Raw genomic sequence first — 14,641 nt, 5'->3', positions numbered from 1 at the left:
CCATAAGGATACTGTAGGTAACTCAGTGCATGTGAAACTGATAATCAGTGCTTATGTACTGGCAAAAGAACCAGTTGGACTGGTTGTCTGACCGTGGAGCTGGCGGGACTAATCGCAAGGACAGAGAGCAGAACTGGATGAAAAAGGCAGGCTGCAGCCTGCTGCCAAACTTATGTCAGGAAAATGAAGGGCAGAAGATAGGAAGAGGACTAGGAACGGCCTCCATGAGAGGTGAAATAAGAGATTTCAACAAGTGGATTTTTACCAGCAGTTTTGGGAACCTGCTGAGATTTTTAATGGCCATTGTGATGAATCTGATTGGTCAATAAGCAGTCTCTAACACAGACTGACCCACGCAGTTCCAGGTCTGCTCTCAGCTCTGTCTCTCAGGCCAAGTGTGGCTGGGTTTGGAAGGCAAGTAATAACTTAAATCCCATTTGTGCTCCCTTGTGATCTTTTATGAATCAGACTCACTGTATCTCAATATTTACACTTCATATGGATTCAGATTAGAAGTAGAAAGTAATTTCCTCTGCTTTTACTGACAGATTATTTCTGCAAATCCCAGCTTTGCAAACCTCACTTATTCAGGGTTTCTGCATGCCCCTTGAAAGCCATGTAGCTAAAAATGTCTCTCTTCCACAACATTGGTGTAATGCCCTTACTACCTCATGAAAGGTTCCTAATGTAGGGAAGGAAGGAAAGAAGAAGTGGGTGTGGGCTCTGTGGAGTCACTGATGGAGAAAAGCTTTTCACTGTTATCGTACCAACCCTCTAGCTCCTCTCTCTGTCTTACCATGAAGCATTACATATGAATGAAGACACCTCAGCATTTCTCACCTAAACTGAACAATTTTTGAATTGGGCACTATATTTACACTTTGGATCAGAATATAACTCTGTACAATCATACCACTGGAGACCCAAGGTCAGATCTTGCCCAATTTCCTATTTGAAGGCAGCAATACTACTTTCTCTTCTCATAAAGCTGCAGAAGCTGGCTAAGGGCATCCATTCAGGTGGATCCCTTTGTCATGCCTGTTATCTCCAGGTACAGTCAAAGGGCTGGATTAATGCTGAACACATTGAAAAGTGCAATACAACCTGTCAGATAGACCCGACCACATGACTGCCCCGCTGGGCACAAAAGTGTATGTGAGCGATTGACAGGACAATCTTGTTTTTGCACAGGAGTTTTGGTGCTTGTGGGGCTTAGAGTGATGGGGACCCTGTGGTACTCAGGTACGATAATCCTCCGGTCAATGTAGTTATCCAGCAGACATCTGAGTGCCCAGGAAAGAACTGGTTGTGGCATGAGCTGTTGTGATCTTTCATAGCTCAGAGCAGTGGAAGGTCACAGATATTGTAATACAGAGTTCAGGACTCCAACCTTTTTTGACATACAGGCTGATGCTGCACTAAGACCCAAGGCAGGAACCATCGCTTGTCTGTATTTGGCTCATACCGATTTCTGAGTGACTTTTTTCTTTTTTCTTATTTTGCCAGCAGCTCATTTTAATGTGTCATGTTAAATATTTCCTAATCAGGCTGACCAGGTTTTTCTTTCTTATACTCTTGCATTTTGGCAATGAGGTAAGGCTATAGTTTTTGCTTTGCCATTCGGCTCTGTGCCCACATCTTCGCTGTCCTCAGTTGTGTTCAAGAACTGAGCTCTATAAGGGCATTTTGGAATAACCTCCCCTACTCAGTAAGTAAGAACTCAGATTGTGGTATGGGTGACAGGGAGCGGGAACCATCTCAGAGGGATAGCTCATGGGAGGAGCTACAGGCAAGGCTGGATACCTTAGTTACGCATTCCAGAGATGGTAAAAGTCATCTTTGTTCCCTGCGGTTTGAAGCTGGTGGAGTGATGGCACATTCATCCCTGTCCAGTCCCATGAAGGAATTGCTATTTGGAAGATATTTGCATTGATAAGCACCATTGCTGGAGCTTGTGGCCAGTGTAGGGTGCCCCTGAGCACAGGGTTTGTGCAGCACATGCTCGTGAAACCATCAGCCTTGTGAAACTATCTGAAAGACCAGTAACTCAAAGACAGACTCACTCGCCCTCCACTACTGTTTCTCAGGGTTAGTTCCAAGAGAAGTGCCTAGCAAAGTCAGGTCTGGTCCTCCTTGTCCTCTGCTCTGGAGTGGGCAGGGTAATAGGGCTGTATTCATACTTGCAAGCTGGGGCAGGAGGAGCCTGGGTGCCAGAGAAGTGGCCTATGGCTGAGCACAAGAGATATAGGTGACCTAATGATTTGCCCCTGCAGGCTCTCAGTGCCTGGAGACCCTCCCTGATGGGGTCTCCCTTGGTGGCCCAACTGGAGTGCGTGCAGAAAACAGGCACAGATGGACTCAAGAGCCAATTGGTGAAAATGGCCAGCAAATTTGAGCTTGAAGTCATTGCCATAGGGGTGGCATTGGTGCAACTTCAGATGCAGACTCCATGTGTCTCCAGACACTGAGTGTACCATGTGAGGCATTCCTGAGTGTTGGATTATAGAAATAATATTTCTTCATGCTGTTTTGGGGTTTTTTTTTGCCTTTGGGAAAAAAAAAATCCCTCTGTTAGATTGCAGAAATGAGTGTATGCAAATAGATATGATCCACTGTGAAAACTTAGGAAGAACTGGTAACAGGAGAGCTTTGCCTTTTATTTTAGGTGGAGTGGTTGAATAGTTCCAGGGCTGGTCATCATTGGGGCGGGACTACCAAGGAAAACACTGGGTTAGGTGGGTGAGAGTGTGGCTTGGAGCAGTAAGTCCTGCACAGCACCAGGATGATGTCATCTTTAAAATGTGGCTTAAAACTGTTGTCCCACCTGCCAGCAGTTATTGACTGATCTTTTTTATGAAGTGATGGATTTTGGGAGCTCACTGCTGTGCCCATGTTCCTGTCAATGTCGTAGAATTTCTTCTTTCTGGTAGAAAAATTGCTCTCCTCTTTTGGATGATACAGGAGGGGGTTGGCTCCACTGCCCAAAACCCTACGCAAGCTCTCAGCTCCAGTAAAAGAGTGGGCAGCGGGGGCGGTAGAAGCAAAGTCTTATTTTTGTGGAGTGCCACTCTATGTAGTGTATTTCAGACAGATAAGGTCTGTTGCTCTGCCAAACGCAAACTTAAATGTACAGCCCCCACCTCACAAAATGGTATTTGTATTTTTTTTCTTTAAAATTACCATAGTCTCCATCTGGTAGCATCTTGCAGGACTGATCTGTATTTGTGAGAATATCACAATCAGGACGCAGAATAAAAACTCTTCTTGCACCTCCTGTTTTGGGTTTTGTTTTTTGTTTGTGCAGTAGAAATAAATGAATTCATGCCATCTGGCCCCCCTTCCAAATGAAACACATCTGTGTTAGACAACAACAAAGGGATGCATGGGGCTGGTGAGGTTTCCAGCACAGACAGAGTAGTGTCAGCATGCTGCATCCCTGCACATCCTGGGGAGAGCAGCCTGGGTGCTCTGTACTTCCAAAGATCTGCCAAATGATGAATGTGGGAGCCAAACTGCGGGCACGAAGTTTGGAAAAACCTTGCAGGAATTTTGGCACTCATCTCCTAGCCTTGCCTGGATATAAACAGCAGTTTCTGTCAGAAAACTGCCTACAGATTCCCCTCTTCATTTTCTCTCCTGACTGCACCTCCAGATGAGATCTTTAGTGCTTCACAGTATTACAGGTTGTTTTTATGCCAGCAAGAGGTCTACGTAACATACTGTGCATATATAAATAAAATATATGGCTTTGGAAGGTTGTAACATTAGGTGGGTCATACCTCCTTTCTTGTATACACTTTTCTTCCTAAAAATCAAGTGTGATTTTCTTCGAGAAGGTCTCCAGTCCTAGCAAAAAGAATGGACACCAGATTGCTGAATGTCTGTACCACCAAGTCTCTTTTCAAGACTTCCCGAAAGACCAGCACTACAGTTGTTTTCTGAGTTTTGTATAAGAAAGAAGGAGAGCAAATGCCCCTTGCGTGCAGTTTAAAATCTGGCACTGGAGCATTTCCTCTCATCTTCATATCTGTCTTTCCTGCTCCCTGATGCACTCAGGGTATTTCTTCTGCTGTGATGATTTTCACATGACCTTTTTTGGCAGCCGCAGGAGAAGCTCTCTCAGCTCAGATTGTGTTGGCAATTAGGCCCCTTGAGACCACTGCATCTGACTTTAATGAAGCCCATTGGTCAGAATGGGGGGAAGCTGTTTGCCAAGAATGGGTTTGTGCAAGTAGTTCTAAGTTACATTTAAGCTGTCAGTGCCCAAGAGCATTTCCTTGCTTCAAGATCCTGGTGTGGTCTCCAGACTAAAAGTCAGGCTAGGACCCAGGGATGTCATATCCCTTTACTTTGGAAGAGCATCTCTGTGGCTGGAGAAAGCAGGAGATGATCTAGTTGGTTCTCAGTTTTAGGGGGGATGAGATATGTGGGTGTTGTGGCCCCACGGTTTTGTCTGAGACTTTGTAACATCTTGAGGGCTAAGACAGGTACATTATAGGAACTGAGAGAGAACTATATGGTGAAAGAAGCAGAACGGTTCATGGATTAGTGGCTGGTGAGCTTTGTGCAAGATCCAGCTTATGTACGGTCAGAGCTTAGGGCTGGTCTCCAGCTCACTTTCTTGTAGGCAAGTTGGGAGAAAATTGTTCTCTGCTTCCCAGGTGCATTTGGAGATGCCCAAAGACCGCAGAAATAGTGCTATGTGAGATAGGTCAATGTGTTTTTGGGTAGCTTAGTGCAGAAGGAAATAAAGATAAGCATTATCTTTCCTTTGTGCATCTTAGAGTCCTTAAGATGCTCTGAAGACTGACTTATACAAGAAACATCCATAAATCTAATAAAGGTATGTTTTTAATAGGAATGAACTCATTGAACAGAAGAACAGAAGCACACATTGATTTCAGTCAAATCCATACTCAAATTAAAAAGACATAACCCACTGCTTAGCAGAAAAATAAGAACACTAAATTGTTTTTAAATGGCATTAATGTAAACCATTGCACTTCTCATGGGGGAGATAAACCTAAAGATCAGAATTTTCCAATGAGTAGATCTCTAAGAAAGCCATTTTTGGGGTGGCAGCAAGATATAGTGTCTCTGACAATGGGTTACTAATTGGCCTCTTCTCAAAGAAAACCACATCTGGAAAAATCTTCAGAACTGCTCTGGTTCTATCACCAACAAATAAGTAGGCATAGGTGATGGCCAGATAGATACACAAACACATATCTCTAAATTACTGTCATGTTTTGTGCCTTTGTGGACCATTTAGCTTTAACAAACCACTTCCTCAAAAAGGTAAATGATTCAAGTGGATAGACACTCAAGAGGAAATGTTTGTGTTAAAGCCGAAGAGACGTTCATATTTTTAACAAGGAGCTATTTGCTTTCTCAGTCCTTTACTTTTTTTATATAATCCCTTTGCTATTAACAGAATTATTTGTGCATGGACTGTGCATAATCCAGAGTTTGAGAAACTACTTATCCACCCTGTGAAAATTGAAGTCATAACTTGTAAGAATTCTTGCAGCTAGAAAATGGACATGAAGAAAACAAAATCTATTTAAAGGCAAAACATTTGGATCCAACCTGCCTATCCTGCCAGATGTCTTGGTCTTTATTCAAAAAACATGAAGATGTGGTGCTTAGAAACATGGTGGACTTGCCAGTGCTGGGTTAGTGGTTGGACTCAATGATCCTAGTGGTCTTTTCAAACATTAACTATTCTATGATTCTATTCAACAGTTATTGTCACATTTATTTTATGTCGGGGGGAAGAGGCTTACAAGTTCAAGAGAGTTCATCAGCTGTGGGCAGTTTCTAGGCTTGGTCTAGAATAGGGATCAAGATTTAGAGACGCCTGGGGAGATTAAGAGATGGAACAATGGCTGAGGGGTATAGGATCTCAGAAAGAAAGATGTTGGGCTGAGTATTGTCATCAAAGCCTTTTGTTTATTTCCATTTTCATTTTCCTTTCTCAGATCCCACAGTCCCATCTGGTGAAATTCACCTGCTTATTCTTCTTTTCCAAAGCAGTTTTTCCTAGGGATAAAAAAACCTACCCCAAGTGAAACTCCGTGGCTTTGCTTTGATTATTTATCAGCTCCTAATGATGTGTCCCCTCTATTGTAGGGACTGCGGGACCATTGCAGCTAGTCAGGCGTGTTCATGTAATCACAGAATATCTTGAGTTGGAAAGAACCCACAAGGATCAGCAAAGTCCAACTCCTGGCCCTGTATAGGGCAACCCCAAGAATCACACCATGTGCTTGAGAGCATTGAACTTCTTGAACTCTGTCAGGCTTGGTGCTGTGACAATTTCCCTGGGGAGCCTCTTCAGACAGCCTTTCTCATGTTTTCCAGATTAGTCCTTCCAGTTATCCTGAAATGGAAAAGAGGCAGATGACTCCAGGGATAATGGCGATCATCTGTCAGCAGCACGCAGTTCTGACCCATAGGTTTTCACCTTCAGAATCCAGGGCCTTTGCAGAGATACACCCTGCAAATGTGTTTTCTCTAGATGGACAAGACAGTGTACTTCTCCATGCTGGTGGTTTGCAACTAACTCTGTTGTAATATGCATTCTGTGCCCACCAAATATCAGTCCAAACATATACAGAACCTAGTGTCCCCTATTGCAAAGGTGTGAGGACAGAGGAAGGAAAGAGGGTCCATGCAGAGGCAAAGTCAGGGCACTGAAGGGGCTGTCACTCTCTGCATAAGCACTTTTAGAAGAGGAAAAGCCTGCCCCTGAGCAAAGTATGGCAGTGGGGAAAGCCTCGTGGATACTGACTGTTGGAGTTTGGATGCAAACAGCTTAAGTTTTGCAGGTAGAAGATGGCCAAGCTTCTTCCTTGGGAGGGAATAAAGTAGCACAGGTGTGGAGGATAGACAAGAGGATTTGGAGGTGATTCCAAGCCACTAATTCAGCAGATAAACAGAAGAAGCAATGGTGGGGAGAGAAGCAATGAGCCAGTGGTGAGGATAATGTCATTACCAGGGCTGAGGGAAGAGATGGTAATAGAAGGCTTATCAAATTAGAGTATTTACTCTTGCAAGTCTGGGCAACTGAATGTATTTGGTGCAGAAAATCTGCCTGTCACTCAAGAACTGTGTTTAGGACACTTAATAAAGGTGAGACTGGCTGAGAGTTTTCTGATTTCCATGCTGCTTATAATTCAGGTGAGCATCAGGGATTTCGGAAAGATTGTGTCTTTGCCCTTGCCTGTCCATATGGTATGTGCATATGCAAAAATGCACATTTCCTAGAGAATTCACAAATCAGATAAAAGAGAAGAAAAACTGTTGTGCATTTGTTTGTTTTTTTCTTTTTTCCTTTGCAGAGCTAATTACCATGTTATCCAATTCCTATTTGTTAGGCCGGAATATATCATCGCTTTTGTAACAGCCTTGTGTAGGAATTCTTGTCTAATTTATTGGGACTCTCATAAAGAGAGTAACACCAGGTGTGCAGGAGTGGGCTGGCAGGCAGGTGCTGTGCTCCAGTGTAGTCCCTGATATCCTCTGGAGCATCTCAGCCCAGGGTAGGGCTGCAGAGAGAGAGCTGTAAGTGTGGATGAGTGGATAAGGTGGGCGAGGGGTGTGTGTCTCCGCACATGTCCTGCCCTGGAGTGGGGGGGGGGCAGAGAAATGCTACCTGCTGTGTCCTCCCACTTGGGCTGTGGCACTTCGTGGCCCAAGGGTTCTGGGGAAATGTGGAGCGATGGGACCAGTGTAGTGCCCATCTCCTGCACAAAGCTCTGTGGGCCTATGCATGGTGACGAGCAACACGCTAAGAGTGGAAAGGGAGGAAAGGATGTGATGGGGAGATGGGGAATGGTCCCTGTGAATGCACAGCACAAACCTTTAATCCCATTTGAATGAAACATGAGGCTGGCTAGTGGCAATCATAGCTAGAAACAGCATTCTTTATCCACTACACTAACTTTCCTTTGTTGATTTGATGCCTTACTTTAGCCAGACTCTTTCTCTTGGGTAGCTATGGCTTATTTTCCTTCCTGTGTCTTTATTTGTTTGCCTCTTGTAACCTCTCTATCAGAGGAATTGACAGAAGTGCCTTGTGCTGCTCATGCTTGATCTACTTTTAAATGATTTTCTGAAATCTGGGAGAAAAATTGTGCTATGTTCAGAGGTACATACAAAGTGTCCAGGTGTCAAGGGATTTAAGGATTTGAAAATATATGGGCTACCTCGAAGGTTAGACTTTGAATATTAAAAGCAGAAAACCTGCCAGGCCACTTTGCATAAAATGCTATATAATCTGTGAAGGAGTTCCAAGGTGCCTGTTACCATGGCACCTCTTGGAAAAGCTAAGCAATATTAGCAGAAAAACAGCAGTAGTGGGTTAAAGGAAGAATTGCAGCTCTGGGCTCAGGCACACAATCGCTGTACCTCAGCTGAATGGCTACTGAATTGCACATGGCTGAGATTATTTTCTTACTCCATCACAAATGCATGTTAAAACCTTCATTTTAAAGCTCTTGCACTGAGATTTTAATCTGAATTTGCCTCATAACTAAAGCCCAGCCCAGTTGTGCTGCTTGACTGAGGTGACACCGATCCATCAAACCTTGGTGACTTGGCTGTGTTTCTGCAGTTGATCTGAATTCATTTTGGAACTCCCTTTGTGGTCTGGGTCACTCCTGAGAGCTGGGATTAAGCTGCCTGACTGTAAGTGTCTGCTTCTGAGCTGACCTCCTTCTATTTCTTAAGAATGGAGAGAAACCAGCTCTTCTGGATACAGTATATCTCATTCTAAAGTAAATCTCTAAAATAGGCCAACTGAAACATATCCTAAACCCCAATTTTCCTCCACTGGTTATAAAGGAAGTCTTGAATCATTAGCTTTGTTAGTGTAGACAACTACATTACAGACATTTCCATGGCTCAGCTTAACAGATGGAGGCTTTTAGTGTAAGTTGAGATGCTCTAGGGACCTGAGACAACTGTATGGGCTTGACAGCAGTGACATGAGGTCGAGAGTCCTTGAGGACATGTCGTTCAAGAGTGGCAGCTGGAGGCTAGGTTGCAGAGGGCATCTCAAATGGCACAAAGTGCTGATAGTGGAGACTGAATAGGGCCCTTTGGGTGAGGTACAGCTCCAGCCTAAGGCACTTCTGTGTCTTCAAGCAACTGCATGGGAACTTGAGAACCCAGGGCAAATCATTACTATCCATTAATGATCCCATTACTGGGATTCCCAAGAAGGACATGGACCTATTGGAGTGTATCCAGAGGAAGGTCACAAAGATGATGAAAGGGCTGGAGCAACTCTCCTATGAGGACAGGCTGAGAGAGATGGGGTTATTTAGCCTGGAAAAGAGAAGGCTCCAAGGCAAACTTAGAGTAGCCTTCCAGTACCTAAAGGGGGCTACAAGAGAGATGGAGAGGGACTTTTGACAAGAGCATATAGTCATAGGGTAATGGCTTCAAACTGGAAGAGAGCAGACTAGATATTAGAAAGAAATTCTTCACTGTGAGAGTGATGAGGCCCTGAAACAGGTTTGCCAGAGAAGCTGTGGGTGCTCCATCCCTAGAAGTGTTCAAGGCCAGGTTCAAAGAGATTTTGAGCAACCTGGTCCAGTGGAAGTTGTTCCTGCCCATTGCAAGGAGGGTGGAACCTTAAGGTCCCTTCCAAGCCAAACAATCCTATGATTCTATGATAAAAGCTCAGCACATCTGCTCATACATAGGTATGCAGTACCATTTGAGATGTCCCACTGGTTCCCACCTGGTCTCCAACTGCCTTCCAAAAATGTGTAAATGCTGGATCATATCACTCAGGCACTCTAGGTGTGTCAAGTAACAAACGACATCCTGATGAACTGAACCCTGGCCCTAGTTAACACAGTCAGTGGATCCTAGAAATGAGTCATCTCACCTCAAAGCAGATATTTGGTATTTGGTGAACTGAATCACTCTTCAGGGGCCATTGACTGTATGGAATCACTGTGCATTGATTGTCAGGGAATTAAAAGATCTCAGTTCAGTTGTCCACCCATAAATACCTGTGGTCTCTGAGGGGCTCTAAGTTATCTGAGACATCCGCATGGGGTTGGATAATATGACACAGAGATTATGGAACAGCTGTGCCCTTCTGAATCAGCAGCTAAATAGCTAGCAGTAAGGTGCCATAAGGTGTCTCAAATGACTCTAGACACCTATCTTGAGTAACTGCAAAAGTGTAGCCACTTAAGTGGAGATGACTGTCTAATTAAATCCTTCTCTTAAAGGCAGATGTAACAAATCTCACTCCTCTTTCCTTAGTTCTACTGTGCTTCCTTTATATGGTGCTCAGCCTAATGGAGAACTTGTTCCTCACTGAGGCCTGTCAGCCTCATCATATCAATGATGACAAGAGAAAAATAATACCATAGTGGAGGCAGTCTGCTTTGATGGATATCCTCTAAATTCTATGCTTACTTCTCAGTGTGGAGGACTTTCCAGTAGGGCCTAAGCTTGTTGTGGATCATCAGCCATCACTAAGAAAGATTCAATGAACTTCAAATTTCGATGCAGTTACATTCAGAGATGTGTAGCATTTTTATGAAGGGGCCCAAATCCACCTGTCAGCAAAAAGGAGTCTAATCAGCTTGAGCTATAAGCCTTGGGCAACAAGGGCTGACAAGAATCCTGTGATCTGAAGAGCTGAACTCTTCTCACAAGACCTGTTAAAGATTCAACCTTATGGATTTAGCCTGGCTCCTGCAGCAGAAATAAGAAAGGACTCTTGAGATGATTGTATCAGACCATGTCTAAACCCCTTAATCCTTCCCCCCCACGTAATCCTGGTTGAGGGAAATATTAACCTATTGGGTAAACTGCAGTAAAACTTGTGTAATTCCCTAATTAACATAGCTTGTCCTCCTCATTAACATGTCCAACATCCAAGGCCCTTAAATTTTGTTCTTGCGTTCGATAAAGGATTCCAGTTTTCTACCCCATATCTGGGATTACTTAGTTATTGACAACCCACTTTTTTATTTGAGCAGTAAAGGAGCATGGATTAATTTGGTACAGGAACTTTCAGACACCCAGTTGTTTGTACAGCTCTCACTATTTTGGTGAGACAATACATCAAATATCTGCTTGGATGGGGGTAGAGCTCATTATCTGTGCAATTATCTCCTGTAGCCATTTGTGGTTATTGCCCAGTCTTGATTAGTTGCCAAACTGCCAGCTTTCTTCTCTCAGACTCATTCAATTTTATTTCATCACCTTCCAAAGAAAAGGCTTTGATCATGGTTTGGAAACTGAAGAAGGAGGCAGCTGCCTCAGTCTCCCCTCTGCCACATTAGCTTCGTAACATTCTGCTCACCCATAGCATCTCATTCCATGGTGCACTAATTTTTGGTAAAAAATCTACACCTGCCTATAATATACATTTACCTGCAGCAGCTCGCTCTAGTGAAATAGTTTGTTAATGATTTGTCTTTGAATATTTGTAGCAATTTGACTTGATTTTTTTGTTTTGGTCCCTTAGAAAATCCTAATTTTTTTTTAAAGTTTTAGTCAATTAACTTGATTATAAATTGGAAATGCAAATAATTTGATATTTTTTATTTGTAGTTTTTTAATTGATATAAATATTTGATTATTTAACATTTGCTTTCACCAGTTTTCAACAGATAGAGACTTTTCAGGGGAGAAAAGGTGGTTGTAGAGAGTTTTGATTCTTCTAGATCCATGTCCTGGGATGTGCCATCATGCTCCAGCATGAGCTGAGGCATTGTTGAATTATATATGCTCTGATCCAACCCACAGGGTAAATCAGCTCCACTGTGTCTTTTTGCACAATCACAAAATATGCTGGGTTGGAAGAGACCCACAAAGATCATCAAGTCTGACTCCTGGCCCTGCACAGAACCCTCCTCAATGGTCACACCATGTGCCTGAGAGCATTGTCCAAACACTTCTTGAACTCTGACAGACTTGGTGCTGTGACCACTTCCCTGGGGAGCCTGTTCCAGTGCACAACCACCCTCTGGGTGAAGAACCTCTTTCTAATATGTAATCTAAATCTCCCCCGATTTTAAGAGATACTGCAGCAGCTCAGGCAGTCAAAGATTTCAAAACATGTTCAACATTAGTGGTCCCAGTGAGAAAAGAAAATCTTCTCAACAAAAACTGAGATTACGCAGAAACTGATTTTTTCTTAATCGAAAATATTTTGATGGAAATTCCCTTCTGCTCTCTTGAGAAGAATAGTTACCATGAGGCTTGAAACTGCAAATGATGTTAATGTACCAATGACGTGATTCAAGTCCAGTGTGGATTTCCTTGTATATTGTCTGATTCTTCATGATGATGTATTCAGATGGGCCAGGGTTGGTGACAGAACTGGAATGTTACTTTGTGCTGGGAGCACCATACCACACCAAACCATACAGTATTTTTACATTTCCAAAGGAATAGAATTTTTGTGACATTTTGTGGCTTTCTATTAATGAGGAGTCCTAAATTTTGCACTGAGTAGTTGATTTAAATGTCATTTTTTTTTCCTGGCTGTTTTAGCTCCTGCCTCACCTGCCCCAACCTCCTTTAGGCAATCCAGGTTCAGCTCAGTTTGTACAGCCCAGATTGCTCAGAGGCAAAAGCATGATGATAGTGTGTGTGGAAATCTTTTTGTTCCCAGAGGAGGTTAAGGACAGATTTCAACTCTAACTCTGCAGCACAAGTTGCTGAGAGACTGCATTTTAGATTTTGATCAAATTGGATGTAAGTGCATTTTAGGACACAATAAAACAGAGGGCTTATAAATCATTATATATCAGTGGGGAATATCTGTTGGATATGTGGGACATCCAGAGGAATTTCTTCATAGAAATGGTTGTTAAACATTGGAGTGGGCTGCCCAGGGAGATGGTGGAGTCACCATCCATGGAGGTGTTCCAGAAACAATTGGACACGGTCTTTAATGCCATGGTCTGGTTGACAAGTTGGTGATCAGTCAAAGGCTGGACTCTATGATCTAAGAGGTCTTTTCCAGTCCAAACGATTCTGTGATCTGATGACACACATGCTCACAACATGTGGAATTAGGAAAGAAGCACTGAATGAAAAGCTATTTTTATGCAGAATGGAAAGACATTGCAATATACAATAATTTCCTGTGAATCATGTAACTGGCAGTTTGTAAGCAAAATAAAAGGTGTGCTATTTTGTTAACAAGTATAGGAATTAAATTTAACTTTTGTAATACAGCAACCTACTGAAAATGTCATGGCAGAATGTTTCACTAGTAGATAAAGGAAACTTCCTTTGCTGCCAGTCAGATTTTTTGCTTCTGAAATGACACAGTGATTACAGTGTTTTGCTGTGTGCTGCCAGCAAGCACCTCTGCAAGCTTGGTTTACAAGAGGTAAGTTGAATTTTTGCAATATCAGGGCAAAATGAGGGCCTCTCCCATAGGAGTAGACACTGGGACTGTCTTTCCTTGTCAGGCTGTCTTGTTTTCTTAATTTTTCTTACCTACCGGAAGAAAAACATTCTTTCACTGCTTAACAGCAGTATATGCTGATGAACGGGGCTATATGTTTGGCATCATTTACTAATTTACCAAACCCGGCAGTAGATGATGCTTCGAAGTACTGGAAAATTTCCTTAATGTGTTAGCTGTGCTGTGATGAGTGGGAAGAGTCTTTTTCCTACTTTCAGGACAAATAGCCTGAAGGAAGAGATTCGACTGTCCTTATCTTTCCACATGTTAAACACTACTGGTCAGAAAGTTCTCCCACCCTTTCAAAAATCTGTTTGTGGAAGCGAGCATAAGATATAGCTGGAATATTTCCCAGAATCGATTCCTGACCATTTTGAATTGAATCTTCTCTTTGTCAGAAGCTGATAAGCAGCAGGGTTTTCTAGGTTATCAAGGAGGAGAGTAGCATGTGACAATGCTTTCAACCTGCTCTGTTCCCTGGAAAGCCAGAGGCAAAATTTTTGACTTCTTTCAAATGGAGCAGTGGTAGGGTGTCTGCATCAATAATTTTGCTGTTGCCCAGTTCACTTCTAAATCCACAGTGTGCTGTAAAATATCTTCTAATTATTTAATTTCTTAATCAGTATGATTTATTTATTAATCAGAAACATTCTGTAGTAAAATTTTACCACAGGTAGCTGACTTATTATTGCCACTAATTTATACAATTCCGTACATCTATGGAACTATGTTCTTGCTGGAAAAAACACTGTGGAATACACTGACCCTTCCTAAGGGCTCCCTGGAATAAGCTAAGTAAGCTAAGCTACCAATAACAGATTTCCTCCTAATCTAGCTGAATTTTTCATAACAAGGCAGTAAAGCAGAGAAGTGTTTTTGTAAATACTTTTCATAGCTAATAGGTAGAAAAATTTTTCTCATTCTCTTAATTTACTATTGTGATTGACAATGAACATGTACATTTGTGTTTATAAAAAGACTTATTTTCTTCAGCATGTCTTTCATTTGTAGAAAGAAGGTTCAAACCCCATCAGCGATTCTTGTCCTTCAGCTGCTATGGGAGAGGTGACCTCATTTGGCCAAAGCTGTTCAAGTGCATTAAGAGTTCTTTGGATGTACTGAGTGGATGAAGGTCCTCAGGGGCTCACTTCTTTCTCTGAGATGCTGTAGAGTTCAGGTGGG

Source organism: Pseudopipra pipra, chromosome 2, assembly GCF_036250125.1.
Source record: "Pseudopipra pipra isolate bDixPip1 chromosome 2, bDixPip1.hap1, whole genome shotgun sequence".
Lineage (NCBI taxonomy): Eukaryota > Metazoa > Chordata > Aves > Passeriformes > Pipridae > Pseudopipra > Pseudopipra pipra.
Note: the sequence above shows the minus strand (reverse complement) of the source record.